Source organism: Sarcophilus harrisii, chromosome 1 (assembly GCF_902635505.1).
Source record: "Sarcophilus harrisii chromosome 1, mSarHar1.11, whole genome shotgun sequence".
Lineage (NCBI taxonomy): Eukaryota > Metazoa > Chordata > Mammalia > Dasyuromorphia > Dasyuridae > Sarcophilus > Sarcophilus harrisii.
Genome location: NC_045426.1, coordinates 640414988 through 640434058, shown reverse-complemented (window position 1 = coordinate 640434058; position 19071 = coordinate 640414988). Strand labels below are relative to the sequence as shown.

General features: G+C 39.8%; 1 long non-coding RNA gene across 1 annotated transcript in view; it reads left to right on the top strand.

Moving 5' to 3' along the window:
• LOC105749699 overlaps positions 1 to 17965 on the top strand; it is a 33390-nt gene extending 15425 nt beyond the window's left edge. Inside the window, exon 3 of the long non-coding RNA XR_004231121.1 lies at positions 17903 to 17965. This is a non-coding gene — a long non-coding RNA (uncharacterized LOC105749699). The remainder of the gene's footprint in view (positions 1 to 17902) is intronic.
• Positions 17966 to 19071: the final 1106 nt, after the last annotated feature.

The window sequence follows — 19071 nt, the reverse complement described above, 5'->3', positions numbered from 1 at the left end:
AACTAAGAGATGAGAATGAGGCAACCCAAGAGATAGTTTGAATGAGGAAGGAGGTTTGAATGAATAAGGAAGGAGATAGAGACAGCCAGTGATTGTGGCAAATATGGGGACCTGGCATCATGGCAGCTAAGGCCTTCATCTGCAGTAGGGAGATGGGATGGCAGCATCAAAATAGAAGATAAGCCTGATCATTCATAGATTCCCTTCTCAGCCCCAACCATGAATCTAGGTGATAGAAGAAGTGTCTTTTTCTCCTCCCACTGTCTCTTCCCCTTCTCTTCCACTCTTTTGGCCAGAGACTTAAATCCAAAGTTTCTTGTTCCATTTGAATTGTTCTTTAATGTTTAAAAGTAACTTTTGTTAAGCCTTGTGACGCTAGATAAATGAAATCTATCTCCATTGTGCTCTTGGGTTTTGTATATCCTGAAGCTGCCCCATGGGACAGGGTTATCAAGCTGCCCAGGTCATCCTCAGATTGACACTTTAGAATTGGAACCGTGAGGCTGGAGTTTAGGCCAAGATTCTTTCTTCTGATGTTGGGGCCAGGAAAGGAAAAGCTGAGACCATGACCAGTGTTTCCCTCAACTTGAGGCCCGTGGAGATCAAGACTAGGGTGGCTGAGCCTAGCAACTATTAAAAAACTAATTAGTTGTAGAAATAAAAGAGGAAGTAGATCTCTCCTATAGTGCTTCCCATTCCCTAAAATACTGAATATGATCGGCCTTTAATGCTACACTCATTACCTGTGAATGTAGGAGCAGATTGGGGGGGAGGGGTAAGGGTTCCATGGAGAAGTACTTGTTTTTTTTCTTTTCAATTTTGCTAGGTGTAGTTGACTATATGAACAGAATAAGATGAGTAACTGAGTCCTTTGAATATGAGAAACATATTTAGTTGACTGACTGAAAAGGTTTTGAGAACAGGATAGGGCCTCTAGAGGTATCACGTCCAAGCAGATATTTTGTTTAAGATGCCGAATGTGTGTGCCCAGTGGTGGCCATTTCTCTTCCTCAGTCCTTTACCCCTCATCCTTTTGTAAACCTTGCACTGCCTACTTCACCCTGGGATTACTCCTACTCTTTGCTTCCTTGTCTACTACACACTGATGCTGAAGGAAGCTGGAGAAAATTATGAAACTCTGACTAAGTTCATTACAAATTGATGTTCTATAACCTCAATTGAGCCTTAAGAAAGGATATTCATTTACAACTCCCACATCATCTCACTATTCCATTCTCCACAGTGACTCTTCCAAACCTTATCCCTCTTCAAATTTCCCATGGATCTGCTTTCCCCACCCTCCTAGCTAAGAGCTCTGATTCATATTTTACTGAAAGAAGAAAAAGATGATTCTGTTATCATCTTCACTCTTTTTATTGCAAAGGCAGACTTCTCTACATGCAGAAGTAACCCCATTCTAATTCAGCAGATTGCTCATTTCTATTATTCCCTCTCTCTCATTGATTTGTTTACTGGCCACTCCTCAGTGCCCACAAACACCCATCCTCAAAAATCCCTCACTTGACCCATTGATTCCAATTATCTTTTCTTTTCTTTTATGGCTAAAGTCCACTAGAAGGTGGGGACCATTGTCAATCATCCTGATCTATGTCTTGTTACTAGACTTTGTTGATTCTGGAGGAGATGTGAGGCTGATTTCTTTGCAGTCTTGCCTCACTTAAATCCAATTTACTTGCAAGTAAAAATATCACCTCCCCGATGTGTCACTGATCCTCTTCCAGAATAAAGCAGGAACAGCAATCTGTGAGTAGTAGTACCTGCCTTTATCCTCCCAATCTCCCCTCCCTTTGGTGCTTTGGTGCTGCCAAAGTGAGCACTTTCAGTAGAGCAATGCTGCTATTTAGTTTGTGGCAGCTCTCTTTGTAGTGACAAGAAACTGGAAACTGAGTGGATGCCCATCAGATGGAGGATATTGCATAAGTTATAGTATATTAATGTTATGGAATATTATTGTTCTGTAAGAAATGACTGGCAGGATGATTTCAGAGAGGCCTGGAGAGACTTAAATGAATTGCTGCTAAGTGAAATGAGCAGAACCAGGAGATCATTATACAGGACAACAAGAAGTTATATAATGATCAATTCTGATGGATATGATGCTCTACAACAATGAAGTGATTCAGACCAGTTGCATTTGTTCAGTGATAAAGAGACCCATCTACACCTAGGAGAGGACTGTGGGAACTGAGTGTGGAACCCAACATAGCATTCTCTCTTTGTTATCTGGTTGCATTTTGTTTTCTTTCTCAGTTTTCCTTTTTCTTTCTTCTTGATCTGATTTTTCTTGTGCACCAAGATAACTTTAGAAATATGTATACATATATTGGATTTAATATGTATTTTAACATATTTAACATGTATTAGACTACCTGCCACCTAGTGAAGGGGGTAGGGGAAAGGAGGGGAAATTTTGGAACAAAAGGTTTTAAAAGAGTCAATGTTGGAAAAATTACTCATGCATATCTTCTGTAAATAAAAAGCCTTAATAAATAAATAAATGAATGAATGACTGTATGAATGAATAAATAAATAAATAAATTTTAGTGCTCCTATTTCCTCTCTTCTCTTCTTTCTTATCCTTCTTTTCTTGCTCCTACTCTTTCCCTTCCTCCTTTCTCTTTCTTTCCCCTTCTGTCTACCTGAGGAATCATATGCTTACATGTCATTTTGATTCCTTATATTTTGCAAGATATCTTTGGGTTTGGGGACTTTTTTTTCTTCTTCTCCATGTATTTATTTATACTGTCATTTTATATGCACATACATAAACAAGATCAAGAAATCCTTCTCAGTCATCTATTTTTTTTAAATTAATAAATAAACAAGTATTAATAAAGCTCATTAGGATTCAAACAGAGCTTCTTGATGATGCCTTTAAATACAAATCATTTTTATTCTCAATGAATGGACAATTGACCTGAGTCCAAGCCTCATTTGGTTTTTGATGTTTGTTTGTGTTTGGTTTTTGATGGTTCAGGGTATAAAAAATAATTATTTCTACACTGGCAAAAAATCTTCCTTCCCAGAATGATTCTTTTGGGATGTCTTACACTCAGAGATATTCTGCAATCCAGTGTCACTGGCCTAATTGCAGTTACTCAAATAAGACAATTTATCCTGATTCCTGGCATTTTCTTTGGTTGTTTGCATGCCTGTCTGGCAAGCCAATTCATCCTGTCTCCAGCTTCTAGTTTCCTTCAGCTGTCAGTTCAAAATTCTTCCTTCTACAGGAAGTCTTTCTCTGTCCCCTTTAATTCTAGTATCTTCTCTCTATTATTTCCCATTTATTATGTATATAGTTTTATGTAAATAAGTATTTATATGTTGTCTCACTGATTAGACTATAAAGTCCTTGAGAATAGGTATTATATTTTACCTTCCTTTGTATCCTCAGCCCTTAGAAAAATGTCTAATACATAGCAGATACTTTCGACTGACAGAGGGGATACTGCAGTCCTTTGGAAAAATGTCTCATGTATATGTCTGTGGCTCACAAGAGAGTTCTTGGCTTTAGTAGAGTGTTACCTAACAGATAAATAAGACGAGGCTCTCTCAGATCATGCCATATGGCTCTTTGGAAGTTAAAACAAAATCACTCAAGAGACAACTTATAATGTTTACAAGACAGTGTCACCATTGTAGTGACTCAAGTATCAAAGTGTGGTGGTGCTGGAGGAAAATTTTACATTTAACAGCTTTTTTATGTCTTGCTCACTTCTATGAGTGAGTGGGGGCAGAGCAGAGGACTATTTTATTTGCTAAGGATTTCCATAATACTAGGGGTATAATATGAATGGAACATAGAAAGTTCACCCAATGCCTGAGTAGGCTACTTGAGTACCATCCTATCACTTTCTGATTGTCTATGTTTGAACAAAGGATTAAAAAATGAGTGAAGAACCTCTATCCTGAGTGTTGTGGAAATGCTTGGAGGTATTTTGGTGGAAGAGGCCATTCTTAGAATTATATAGTTAGTGTTTAGAGCATCTCCTAGGCCATTTATCCCAATCCAGTAATATAGATGAAGAAACATCCAGGGAGATTAAGTAGATAAGTGAGCATCAGAGATGAGACTTGAACCCAGGCCCTCTGATTTATTCCAATGTAGCAAGCTTCTTGAATAATCCTTCTTTGTTTCCAGATAATCACAAAGGAGGCAAAAATATTGAAGCATTCTAACTTGACATAATAGCTAGGAACTTAAATTATTTATCATCATCATGCTTTGTTCAAATACTGAGATGAAATCAAGGATGTTGGAAATGCAGAAAAAGATAGGGTACCAGGAAGAGTCCAAGAGAGAGAAAAGGAAAAAGAGGGAGAAATATGAAAGAACCTGAAGGTAATTTTTGGTAATAAGAGAATTGTTGATTGTAACAAATGATCATGTGGCAGAGAGACCAAATCTCGATAGGATCATGACTCAGTTCTCAAGAACCATTTTTCAAGTCCTAGGAAATGAACAAGAGCAACTCAGTCTTACCTGAGGTCAATGTGGGCATCTGGAATAAGAGGAAGGAAACTGAAAAAGGTGAGAAAATAGACTCCCATGGTCTGATGGTCTTCATTATACCTGGAGGAAACAGAAGAGGGGAGAATGGACTATGTGATAGGAATACAGGGAGTTGGTACTGGTGATGTGACATGGGGTGTTAACATGGTAACACAACTAAGTCCATGTCTATGACAGGGATATGGAGATTCAGTCTTTATGATAGGAGGAGGGTGCTAATCAGTAAATATTACAAGTATATCACTTACAAGTCTAGGATCAAGTAACTGCTAGTAATGGCCTGGGGTCATTTTCCTTGAAGACAGAGGAAGGTATTAAAAAAGACACTAAGCTGCATCTCTGTGTTACATGCAAATAACTCTGACTTGAATCTGGATCAACATCAGCTACCTACTCTGTAGAAGGATGTCTGTGTCTCTTCATACATGTTTCCAACAAAAAGCAAGGGAGCAAGTCTGGCCCCAGAGATTCAAGCAGAGATGGTGTATGAAACTTGAGGGGAAAAAGGAAGCATCCCTAAAGCAGTCTCAGGAGTATTGACCAATATGAGCCTAGGAAGAAGAGGACATTACTTGGGAGAGTGAATCCTTTGGGGGAGGGTGACAATGCATCTACCTTAAGTTGAATTCCCCAGGAATCAGAAATGTAAACTGGGATAGAGACAAGAATTTATTGGGGGAAATAGAGATAAGCTGTGTTCTATATAATGGTCCCACTGTATGTGTTGGAGTTGGGGTGATGGTCAAGGCTTTGTCTGATAGAAGTATCTTTCTTCTCAAGACTATATAATTAGGTTCAGATACCTCAAAATGGGTACGATATACTTTCTTCCTTTCTAGGAGAGGGTGACTTAGTATCCACTTCTCTTCTATGTGTTTATGGGAAGGGAGTTGTTTTCTTCTTGGGAGAGAATGTGCCCTGTCTGGGGAAGGTGGATACTCTATCCTCTGGGGGAGGTGGATACTCTATCCTCTCCTTCTTAGGTAGAAAAGAGCTACCACCTGGTAGATCCTGTGTCTAGGCCTCTCCCTTCAGGCTAGCCTCTTGATGCCTGCCTCTCCCTCTTGTGATCTTTGATCATGGGTGGTGTTAGAAACCAGAGAACAGACCTGCTCAAAGGTGAAAAGTACCCTACCTTGGCATATGGCAGATGGAACCGAGAAAGGATCAGTGCTTAAAGGCTGCTTCCAGTTCCTGGAGTGAGTCCCATTTGTCAAAAGGAATTCAGCTCACATTGGAAACTAGCAACTGCTAATTTGCTGCTACAATGATTATTCCCTAATGCTAGTTAATTCCTTCTCCCTAGGACCCCGCCACGGTCTCATTCATTATCCTCCCTTTTTAATCTGAATGTATTTTCAGAGCCTGGGCTGTAACCCCTTCCTCCCTTAATACAATGCCCCATGTTTAACATATATTAGATTACATGTTTTCTAGGGGAAGAAGGTGAGGGAAAAAATTTTAGAATGCAAATTTTTGCAAAGATGAATTTTGAAAACTATCTTTACATGTATTTTGAAAATAAAAGATATTATTTTTAAAATCAGTGCCTCATCTCCTGAGTCCTCTATTCCTGAAGTGCCTTCAATTTGCAAATTCCTTTAGCCTTGTTTTGGACCACAGTCCTTGTGTCCATTCAAAAGCCTGAAGCATGTCAGATTCTATTAGGGAAATGACTAGAGTTTATATTTTGAATCTATTTGAGGTATCTGATATCATGTAACCTTGGGTGTCATAGAGAGAGGGATTTAATAGTCATTCTTTCTCAAATAATAATAGTAATAAACTTTTTGTGCAACAATTTGAAAATTGCAAAATATTTTATAGACATTATTTCAAGTAAACCTTTTTTGAAACAGACGTTTTATGAAGTTTTTCCAAAATATCTTCTGCTGGAAATTTGTTACACTCTAAATATTGGTGGGTTCTGTTGCTCAAAACCCATTCAGAGGCTTGATGTGGTATTGATCTGTGGGAAAGCAGGAAGAAGTCAAACAAAGACCTGTACTCTCTCCGCCATCCTGGCTCTGCTCCCCTCAACTAAATCATAAAGAATTCTGAGTTGCAGATATCTTATTATCTCCATTTTAATACTGAGTTAACTGATCATCAAAGATGTTAAGAGCTTTTCCCCATACTCACAGAGTTAGTCACCAGCAGGATATGAACCCAGTTTCCTGGATTCCAACTTTCTATCCACCACCTCATCTGTCCTCTGCCCCAAATTCTCACACACTCTGGACCTCCCAGGGTCTCAACGAGTCAGGCTTTCTGGTCCATTTCCTTCAATAACGTATTGGGAATAAATGGGGAAGTGAAAAATCATAGCATTGAGAGTCACGAAGATGAATGGGACCTTGAGATTATCAAATCAACACCCCTCCCTCCCTAAACACTCACACCTGGCCTGCCATCCCACTCCCCATTCACCCAGTCCACCCATTTTATCACAGAAAAAACAGCGAAAAGACAGAGGAGACTTACAGATATTTGTGACACTGCCTACCTTGGCATCCAGGGGAGATTTCCTAGTGTGGCTATGTTCTGTGGTCTGTCTGAAAGGGAAAGTTCAAATAAGATTCAGGAAATCAAGTCAATGATTGTGAAATGGCAGAAGCCCATTGGGTAACAGTGGGTCAGACGACAAGCCTTGGTTGCTGTTATCAAGTAGGTGGAGCTCTAGAGCACTACCTGGGCACAGAACATGTGAAAGATGTCTGCAGATGGACGGGACTGGAAGCAGTCTTATAAAAAAGGTGATATGGAGTCAAAAGCTATTGGGAAGGGGAAGTGAGGCTCAAGAAAAAGTACAGTGGTTGTACTAGGCAGCATTAGGGACAGTCTCTGAAAAAACCTTAAACTGGTAGTGTCTGGTGCCTTGGGTTATTCTTCTGTCTATTCATTGTGGTCTCTCCATCCTGTTTGTGCTGAATGATAAAGTGGTCTCTGGCTTGTGACAGGCTGTAATTAATGGGAGCAGAATAAACAGCATAGAAACTGATCACAGGATCACGGGGGAGGGGGAGGGGAGGAAGGAGGGAGAAGACACTTACTCATTGAAAAGGAGAGCTGCTCATCCACAGCATTCAGTTTCAAGAAAACAAACATGTATTAGGTGCTTTCTATAGGACTGGTTTTGTTTTCAGCAATGGGAGACATAGTAAAGGGGGAGACATAGAAACAGAAACAGAGACAAAGACCTAGACAGAGGAAGGGAAGAGACATAGAGAGAAATAGACAGATAGATTCAGAGAATGAGAGAGAGAGAGAGACAGAGAGACAGAGAAAGAGACAGAGACAGAGACAGAGACAGAGAGACAGAGACAGAGAGAGACAGACAGACAGAGACAGAGAAACAGAGACAGAGAAAGAGACAGACAGAGAGAGACAGAGAGAGAGAGACAGAGACAGAGACAGAGACAGAGAGACAGAGACAGAGAGAGACAGACAGACAGAGACAGAGAAACAGAGACAGAGAAAGAGACAGACAGAGAGAGACAGAGAGAGAGAGACAGAGAGAGAGAGGGAAAGAGAGAGAGAGAGAGAAGGAGAAACAAAGAGAAACAGAAAGACAGTGACAGAATTATGGTTATAATATGATAAGTGGATAGGGGAGGTCAAGCAATGAGATGAGAGACTATGGAGAGAGAAATCTCTTTTAATCTGTGAAATTAGGAAAGGCTTCTTGGAAGCAGAAATGACTGAGCTGGGTATTAGGAAGATAAGCAATGACAAATGATCATTCTCAGACTACAATAATGCAAACTTTACTCAGTCTCATTAAATGATGCAGGAATCAAGGACTTTACAAACTTTAAAGTGCTATTTAAATGCTAGCTATTAGAAGGGGCAAGATATTGTAGTAAATAGATCTAATGTTGGACCTGGAAAGCAATTTGAGAACACAAATTTGACTTAGGAAAATCACATCATATACCCTAATAAGCTTGACATAGATATATATGACTTAAATATTAAAAAAGCATGACATTAAAATACTTATCAGGGATCCTTCTCAGTAATAGGTTAGAGGGGAGGTGGGAATGAGAGAGAGGGAGACTAAGTCAGTTGGTCAGAGAGGATTACGCTAATCACCAAAGAAAAGATAAATAATCTTTGTTACATGTAATTGAAATTGTGTTGTGTGAATAAAATGAAAATCACCAGGATTAAAAAAAGAAGCTGTCAACTGGGAAGAATTTGCATCATGTTATCTCTTTTCTGAGGATATGATAGCCAATATGAATAGGGAACCAATAGATATAGGAGAGACTGAGAACCATTCCCTAATGGATAATCGGTCAATGAATATGAGCAAAAGAATGGTAAATGACTAAACACCACTAAAATTTGCACCAGATAAAATTTCCCCTAGTAAATTGGCAAGCATGACAAAAGTTAGGAATGTTCAATATTTTAGCATTTGTGAAGAGATAGTCACACTGAAGCACTGCTGGTGGATCTCCAAATTGCTCCAGGTATTCTGGGAAACAACTTGGAAATAATGTTAAGAAAATGACTAAAATGTCTATAGCTTTAACAGAGATTCCAGTGCTAGGGAAAATATCATAAAGGCAAAGACAGGAATGTAATATTCTGAGATATTTATAGCATCATCCTGTAGGAGAAAAGAACTGAAAATAAAGCAGATGCCAATTGATCTGGCTAAAAAAATTGCTACACATGAACATAATGGAATATTACTATGTTTTAAGAAATAGTATATAGGAAGCATACAGAAAAGCATAAGAAGACATAGATTCATGCAAAGTGAATTACAGTGAATTGAAAAAACCTATACATACGATGAATGCAAGTAATATAAAAGGAAACTAATAACAATAAACAATCCTTGTTTAATTTTATTGATGTTGTTTGGGGCAGTTACATCTAGCCAAATTGACTACTCAGGAGTCACTCCAAATGATGTACAGAAAGAATTTATTAGAATCTCGAGAAGCAGACAGTCCTGGCCTGTGGGCCCGAAAGGACAGCAAAGATACCCACAGGAGGAGAGTCATTCACTTGAAGATGCTTACAACTTTTATACATTTCAGACAAAGAACCCCCAAAATCCCATCCTCTATAGGTTCTGATTGGTTACATGAATCTTTATCTCCCTATTTGGTCAGTGGAATGCAGTGAAAAAGGTGATATACAGCTTCGGCCTCTTAATTCCTTCTTTGGACAATGGAATACAATCCAAGTCTCATCTAAAATCACATGACTGGGGTCTATAGGCCTGATCTCCTTTAGTTAACAGTCTCTGATCTTAATCAGTTAACAGTCTCTGTGCTTAATCTGTAAGTTCTTCACCTTTCCACACAATCCCCCCTGTTGTTCATAAATATATATGTATATATATTTCCTCATGAAGAACTAGCATTGTGGTCAAATTCGATTAACAGTTCTATACATTGCTTATTAATCTCTTCATCAGGATCATCCCCTGCTACCTCCTCCCATCCCTCCTTTTGTAAAATCATCATTTTAATGGCTTCCTCTGTAAAATTCTTAACAGTGACCTCCAAACTATTTTTGTTACCAATGTAACACAGTGGCAATAGGATGATTCCACTTATAGCTAATAAACCATATCCCAACAGTTGTTTCCACCAGCTATCATGACCACCAGTCAGTACCAAAGGAAGATTTCCAAACCTGTACGGGTACATGTGCAATCTTATGGATGTTCTTTGTGATTTCCTTAACAATTTGCCCATTATCATCAATCTCCATACAGCAGGTGGACAAATTCAGTTTCCCACAGACCCTCCTTTCTCTGCTAGCAAATGGTCTAAGACTAGCCTATGTTGTAACACTGCTTCCCTTGTCTGAGTTGCCTGATCAGCCAGTAAGTCTAAGGCTTGAGAGGTTTGGTTGGTTATTATCTCTAGAACTGCCTGTAGTCTAATCAACCAATTTAACACATATATTGGCATTCGGTACCCCAACTACCTGTTCTGGGCCCCTGTTGCCAGTCCATACTCTTTTATAATTCACTCTGGAGGCCAGGCATCTCCCACCCATTGGCATCATTTATCTGGGTCAAAGATGTATCAATGAGGGTTAGGGAGCGGTCAGCACTTCGTGTTTCCCTTTCCAAATATTCATATAACCGTATCCCCAATTGCCTGCCAACACTTGATAGGAGAAAGAAAAATTTAGGTCTAATTATACCTATATAACAAACCCCAGTCCAATTCTTGGGTATATGGGTATAAGCCGTCTGACTACAGATCCAATAATGCCCCTTCAGGGCAGGATTATCTTCATACCAAAATATAAAGGGTCCACTTGAAGGTGGAAAATACCTGACATCCCAGGGACCGTCATCTCCAAAGATGACTTTCAACTACCCATTGGCAGGTGCAACCATTTTCCCCAGTTAGATCCTGACGGTTCCAGAAATTATTAAACATTTTCCTAACAGGGCCTTCTCTATTCTCTCACTTCCATTTCATCCAAGTGTAAGTTGAACTTGGTGCTGTTCTATTCAAGGTTATACATGTCCATATTTGGGTCCCTCTGGATCAGGGATTAAATAGGCATGTGATATTTTCCTTGCACACCCCTCACTGCTTTTAGAACGTTAGATAGAGCAAACTACTGATCCGTCATAACTGGTTTGATTCCATCTATTCACATACCTACTGCAGTCTATGGCAGTTCCCTTTTCTGGCCTGTGAGTAAATGTCCATGTACATTCACCTTCTCCCATCCATGGCCCTGTACCAGAATGATTCAGGCAATATCTCCCTAAAACTCTTCTGGTCAGAGTCTAGTGATGCTTTTCTTCTGCTGACCAGAAACCTGTTCCATTGTGTATTATTGACCCGTTGCTCAAGATCCAGGCCAGAGACAAGGGAACAGGAACCCAGGGCCGCTGTGTAAGTTGATCAGGTCCCCCATATATCCAACAGTCAGTCAATATAAAGCTAGTGGCTATTGTTTGGATCAGGGTTTGAAAGGTATTTTCATATCCTACTGCTCTCGAGGTACCAGTACAAAAGGAGTACCCACATAGAATTACACATGCATATACAAGGCGCAGTTTCCAACCCTTTGGGTTTGGTTCACACCCCATTCTTCTTGATAGTATATAATATCCCTAATCCTAACAATACAGTTCAACAAAATGTGATGTCTAGTACAAACAAGAAAAGTCCCAAGAGATTTCCCCAAATGAGACAAGTCAAAAAAATTTTACATGCACAATTCATCAGTCTTTGCTAACTTTCCTATAATTTCAGCCGCACTTTCAAGGTTCCTGGATCAGTCTCTACTGCCCACTTCTTTGGCGCATCCACAGGACCTTTGACTTGAGTGTGATGTGTCCAGCCTCTCTCTTTGGTGTGTATCACCGTATCTGAAGTCAACAGGATCTGGAACGGTCCTTCCCAGCTCAGGGTCAGCTTGCCCTCCTTCTATATCCAAACAAGGACCCAGTCTCCAAGCTAAAACTGTGCACTGTGAATCCTAAGGGAGGAATCTGAGCAATAAGCCCTTTTAGTTGTAAAGTTTTCAGATGTTACAGTAAAGACAGAACATATTTCTTTAAAAACAAATCCTTGGTCTCAAATATTGGATCCAAGGAAGAATTTTGAATCCCTTTTGGATAAGGGTGACCATATAATAACTCATAAAGTGATAATCCCACATCCCTTCAGGTTTTTGTTCTAATTCTTAATAGGGCAAGGGGAAGGCACTTGGTCCAGGGCAATGTGTCTCTAATGCCAATTTAATCAGTTGCTGTTTAATTTCCTTATTCATCCTTTCTACTTTTACCTGATGAGGGTGGATGCCTTGGGGTATGTAAGTCCTTTGATATTTCTAGAGTTTGGGCCACAGATAGGAGGATCTTAGCTGTGAAACAGGTGCCTTGGTCCTAATCTACCTGCTCCACCATCCCATACCTCAGAATGATATGCTCGAGGAGGACTTTTACGACTTCCGAGGCAGTTGCCCAGGCAAGGGGGGCGGCCTCCACCCATGAGGTCAGATGGTCCACTATGACCAACAGGTATTCGAGATGCCCCACTGATGGCAGCTCGGTAAAGTCCACCTGAGTGCTTTGGAAAGGCCTGATACTAGGGGCCTTTCTCCTTTCTGGACTTGTCCTTGGCTGCCCTATTCATCCTCTGACAAACAGGACACCTGCTGGGCCAGTTGCCTGCTGTTGTGACATAAGCCAGTGCCACAAACTTAGTCAGCACCACGTCACACAGGTCTTGGACACCCCAAGGACTGCCTCAATGTAAATGTTGGAGCACATGTAGCATACCTGCTGTGGTCAGTACTCTCTCTCTATCAGAGAGGAGCCAGTGGCCTCTTTATCCTCCTGAGCATCAAGACTTTGGATTTCCTGCTTCTCTTCTGGGGTAAGGGAAGGTGGAGGCATTGGAGGCAGAAATGCCAGAATTAGCACCATCATCTCCTCCTTATTTACAGATTTCTCTCCTCCAGCCCATTTCGCCTCCTCATTGGCAAAGCAGTTTCCTTGTCTCAAATGAACTCTCCTCTTTGGTGACCCTGCACATGAATCACTGCAACGTTGTTAGGTCACATAAGATTAGTCAAAATTTGTGGCCAATGCCCTATGTGCCAATCCTTACCTTTACTGTTTCCATTCTTTTCCCCAAGTAATTTACAGGATCTAATTCTTTTTCCTTCACTTATACAATGATCTAAATGTTTTACCTCACGTTTCACAAATTGCAATTGTTCTTGAGAAATTCTCAGTCCTGTGCTCCTAAATAATTTAAAAACTGATAGTGACTTGGACAAGGTCACTTTTTCCTTCCTGCCACACAAGAGGATCATCTATATATTGTAAGACTTTTAACAGTAAGAAATTTATCCAGAATGTTCAGACAGTTCTTATATACCAAGTAGATGTTTCATAAATTGAATATTATACCAATCATTTTGCTTTTTAAAATACCCAATACACAGAAAATCCCAAACTACATATTGTCCATAACAAAACTTTTTCAAAAGGACAAAAGCAAAAACTATTATCCTTGGAATCCTTTTAAATAATTGGTATCAATACAGTTAATTAAAACTTCCTATTTACAAAATAATCTGAAAAGTTCTTAAAACATCAATTAAACTTTTTGAAATAACCTTTCAAACTATAGATCACATTTATGATCATATTCTCAAATCAGGAAAACCATTATGTTTCAAAGAAACAAATATTCAATCAATTAACCAAGCCACTACAGAAAATGACTGAACATACTTGATGGAGGTGTGGGGGGGAGGGGGTAGTGAGGATTCCATGTGCCCACCCTTCCCCTACTCCTGCACTCCTGGACAAAGGATTCCCTCCTGTTTCTCCACTCAATTTCCTACTTGGGAATCCTTCTCAAGATTTAGGCAATCAGTTTATTTCCTTTCATTTTCCAACTGATTCCTTCTTGATATCATTCAGGCTCTCAATTTGCTACACAAATCAATCCTTCAGTTTCTGCATTCTTCTTCCAGTTCCTTCAGAACTTTTAAGATTCACAATATAGAAAGCTAGAAAAACTCCATAAAGCATAACTTACAAGTAACAATTTACCAATATGTTTCCTTGTTTTCTACATGTCCAACATTCTAAATTTGGATTCCTCATTCCCTTTCCTTTATTGTTTTTGAGACTCTCAGCCCCTCCTGGGTCCCTTATATTCCTTTTAGCAGCATCAGAGTTATGGATCTGCTGAATCATGATCCTATTTCTCTTTCTTTTATCCCTGTGCTTTTCCCATTCCCCTTTCTGCCCTCTTTTCCTTAGCCTGGTCCTCATCTCTCCTTACAAACCTTTGTAGCTTCTCCTATAAAGTTTCCAAAGAAACCGATCTACCCTTCAATCTTCTGTAACTTCCAATTTATATCCAGCCAGGAATTAGATACAAACTGCACCTTTAATATCTGTTCATTGTCGGCTATCAGGATCTATTCCTGAATATTTTCTTATTCCTTCTCAATTCTTTCTAAATACTGCGCTGGTGACTCATCCTTTTCTTGGGTGATAGCAAGACTTGTTTATTTTGCCTCTTTGGGAAGGCATCCCTCAACCCCACAGCTATTAACTCCTCAGATCTTGCATATTGTGTCTATGCGCCTGATTATTACCATCCCACCCTGGGTCATTCACAGTTTAGCTGGGACCGCCCCATATCAGGGGTTGCCTCCTTCCCATTCCCACATGGCTTGTGCCCGATTGAGCATTGCTCTTCAGGAGTAAAACAATATTGATAATACTGCATTAATTCCCCAAGTATATCTGGGGCCAGGAATTGATCTAACTGTTTTGATGCTCTGAGTCCTCCATAACAGAAACTAATTTTTAAATGCCCTGACCTCACTTTTTTGATAGGGGTGCATTCACAATCCATGCCCTTGAACCCCACCTAATGGACTTCCTTGAGGGGAAACATATCGGATCCCTGCTGGGAGGGGACCTCTCACATATATCTCACTGAACTCTGTCCTTTCTTGGGAGTGATCCTGCCTCCTCCCTAAAGGGAGGCTCTGAACATCCTTCTGCAATTGGTAATTCTGGAAATAGGAGTATATGGTCCTTCTCTTATTTGGTCTCCTGGAGCTTCAGCCATGAACTGGGCCTCAACCAGCTGTACCTCACTTGGGGTGGAATGTAAGGATGGGGCAGAGCTTCTAAAGGGTCCCAATCCTGCTTCTCTTCCTTTACTACTTTCTCTTCAGCCCCTGGCTCTTTTTCTATTTTCTCTGACTCCAGTTTCTGGGGCTGGTACAAAAAGACTTTAGCAGACCCATCAAGCCAGAGATTAGCATAAGCGGATTCCTCTGGGTTAAAAGGGTCTTTTCCATTCACATACAAATTCAATTGTTGACATACCCAATCCTCGGAGGAACCAAATCTCAGCCAAATCATTCCCCCACCAATATTTTGGCCGCTCCAAACAAAGCAGCAATATTTAACGATCTTTCTTTTGTCCTTTCCTTTGTATCTGGGAAGTTCCTCCCAGTCCTTAAGTCGACTTCCTAATGGGCTGTCGACTGGAATTCCCTGACTAAGGTCCTGACACTCATTTTTGGACTGTGATTTCCCCATCTTACTTAGTTCCCCAAACTAAGTTCAGCAGTTTCTCCCTTGGCAATTCTTTAACACTGGGGCCTGTCACAGATCAGCACTCAACAAAATTTAGTGAGGGCTATTCCCTCAGGTTACCTAAAACCCAGCCAATAAGACCCCCAACTATTTCAAGAGCTTACCAAGCCACATGGTGCGGATTCTAAACTGTGCTGGCCAGTCAGGACATTCATTTCTTCCAAAGTATTAGTTTCTGTACATCACTGAGTCCCCCTTCTTTGATCCACTGTCTAATAGGGAGGGAGGACACACACGCTTGAGTGGGAAACCACTGGAAAAATTCCTCCATGGGCACCCGCCTCTGCTCAAGGTGCGCACCTGTCTCCCCAAAAGACACCAATCCCAGAGAGTCCCCAAAACTGTTTGGGGCAATTGCACCTACCGAGACTGACTACTCAGGAGTCACTCCAAATGATGTACAGAAAGAATTTATTAGAATCTCGAGAAGCAGACCGTCCTGGCCTGTGGGCCCAAAAGGACAGCAAGGATACCCACAGGAGGAGAGTCATTCAATTCACTTGAAGATGCTTACAACTTTTATACATTTCAGACAAAGAACCCCCAAAATTCCACCCTCTGCAGGCTATGATTGGTTAGATAAACCTTTATCTCCCTATTTGGTCAGTGGAATACAGTGAAAAAGGTGATATACAGCTTCAACCACTTAATTCCTTCTTTGGACAATGGAATGAAGTCCAGGTCTCATTTAAAATCATGTGACTGGGGCCTATAGGCCTGATCTACTTTAGTTAACAGTCTCTGATCAATAGTCTTAATCTGTAAGTTCTTCACCTTTCCACACATTGTAAATTGGTGTAAAAGAATAGATAATTATTTTGCAAAATGCAAGGTGTTGCACCTATTGGAAAATCTGGATGATTTGCTGGTGAGTTTTGTTGTGTTGTTTTCTTTCTTTCTCTTATTATTTCTTGCAGAGGATGTCTTCCTATGCAGAACAAAGATAAAGGGAAATTAAGGTGATATAAAATTCAAAAGATAACAATTTAAAAATTAATAAACAATATAAAAATTATAGGCCTTAGACATTAAAATATATTTCCCTTTTTTCAAGTGGTTCACAAATACCATTTATTGCTGTATTTATTGAAAAATCTAGACTATTATTTTCTGTTTTATGGAATTCAGGATTTTATTTGTTTTACAATCTCTTGGGGAATTATGATTCTTAAATTGACTTTTGATATCAGGGCCACTAGGTGGTACAGTGGATAAAGTTGTAGACCTGGATTTCAGAATATGATAGCAGTGTTCAACAAAGTACTTGAAGGTCTGCCATATTAAAAATGGATTAATTTCTTTGCTAGGTGGATTCAAAAGTGGACATTATTTAGAATCGTATTTAGGGCTGATGTGAAGAAAAGCTCTCTACCAATTAGAGGTGTCCCAGAAGTGGGATGAGCTGCCTCAAGGACTGATTGAAATTAATGAAGCCATCAAGCAGAGGCTGGATGACTGTTTTTCAGGCACACTAGAATTTGTATTTCCTTTTCAAGGACAGATTGTACCATATCGCAAAATTACACAGTATTAGAATGAGCAGAACTTTCAGAGACCACCTAGTGGACCTATGCATAAAAAACCATTCTTACTAGTATATATACAATAGGCTTTTGTTTAGGGATCTCTTGCAATGGTGACTCCACTCTTCTGTAAGGCAGTTCATTCCACTGATGGGCAGTTTGAACTGTTGGAAAGTTTTCTCTGGCATCAAGCTGAAATTTGCCTCATTGTAGCATTCACCCTTTTCTCTAATACTATATCATGGGATCAGATGGAATAAGCCTAATCTCACTGAGGTCTCTTCTAGCTCTGGAATTCTGGGATTCAAGAACAGTAATAATAAAACTGATTAGGAACAATTATTTAAAAATTTTTAAAGCTATACATTAAAATTTTTATTGCTACTATTTGAATTCTCAAATATTCTAACTACATAGAATGAAAGTTTTCAAAAGTTAATTATCAAGTGGAAGACATTGGAACTATGTGGGAACAAGACAAAGTATATAATTCCATCATCTTCTTTGCTATCAGAGGTGTCCTAAAATTATTTTCACTTAGCCTACCATAAACACAGTTTACATGCTAACATTTCTATTATACTAAAAACTCTGTCATATTAATTAATTGTTGGGTAACAACTGAAAGAAATTTGGCTCCTTGTAGTCTAGGGTGTTAAATGAGATATTTGACTCTCTTGGGCCCACTCTCTCTCACTGCAGGTAATGAATAAATGTAATAAAGAATCAAGTCAGTAACTCAGAAGATCTTCAAAGACCACCGGACGCGGGGATCAATCAGGTCAGGTTTCAGATTGCATTTGGTGACCCATGTCAACAATCATCTATGTCCCTGAGGAAAACCTGAGACCTACAATTCCTCGATCTTCCAAGACCTGTTCAGAGTCCTGTTCATTTTGCTGAGAAGATAAAGAGAGGACAAGAGAGTGATCAAGGAAACAGAGATTTAACATGGAGTCATAGGTACTGAGGCAAATTCCCAGGCGAGGGTGGCGCGGGCGAGGGGAGGATATGGAAAGGGTAGGAATGAAGTATGTGTTGCTTAGTGGGCAAATCTAAGATATAAGCTGTCTATGCTGTATTAATAAAATTAGAAATAGAAGCATGAATCCTGATGTTAGCAGTTTCTTGAGGTGGGGAAGAGAAGTGTAGTCTTCTCTTCCCCTTTGGGAAAAAGTCCACCATGAAGCACTTGGGGACTGAAGACATGGTGAGATTGTAGAACAACTGGTACTAGAAGAAAAACAAGGACAGAAACGGGGAAGCAACATCCTTCCCATCCCAGGGAACTATGTAGGAATAAGGGTCTTTGTCAGGTTGTTAGGTGCTAATTCTAACTTTAGTCAGAAAGAAGGAAGGAAAGAGTGAGCAGGAAGAAGAGAAGGAAATCGGTAAGACAGAAAGCCTTAAAAAAGAAAGGGGAGAGGAAAAGTGTAGGGATTAAGAACAAAAAGGGACTGTAATTTTTTTGTTTTTGTTTTTTGTTTTTTATCATACTCCACACCTTCTTCCTTAGATGACTTTGGGTCATGTGCTGAGCCTCCTGAATTACTTTCTTCCTTGGGTCATCTTTTTTTTTCCTTTATTTCATTTTTGGTTGCCTCCCCCTTGTGACCATTCACTCATTCTCTCCTAAGTGGAACATCAGTGACTCTGAAGGTGAAACTCTAGATGACCCTAAACTTCTTCTCCAGGGCAGTCTGGCCATTTTAAGAACATCAACCAATCAAAGGGACAAGTCCCAGTTACCTGAATTCCTTTCTTGTGTACATAAACTGATACGTCCCTTTTAACATAGAAATCATCAAAGACCTGAAAAAGGCTTGCACTCTTTATGGGGCTACATCAGCTTATGTTTAGATGCTATTACA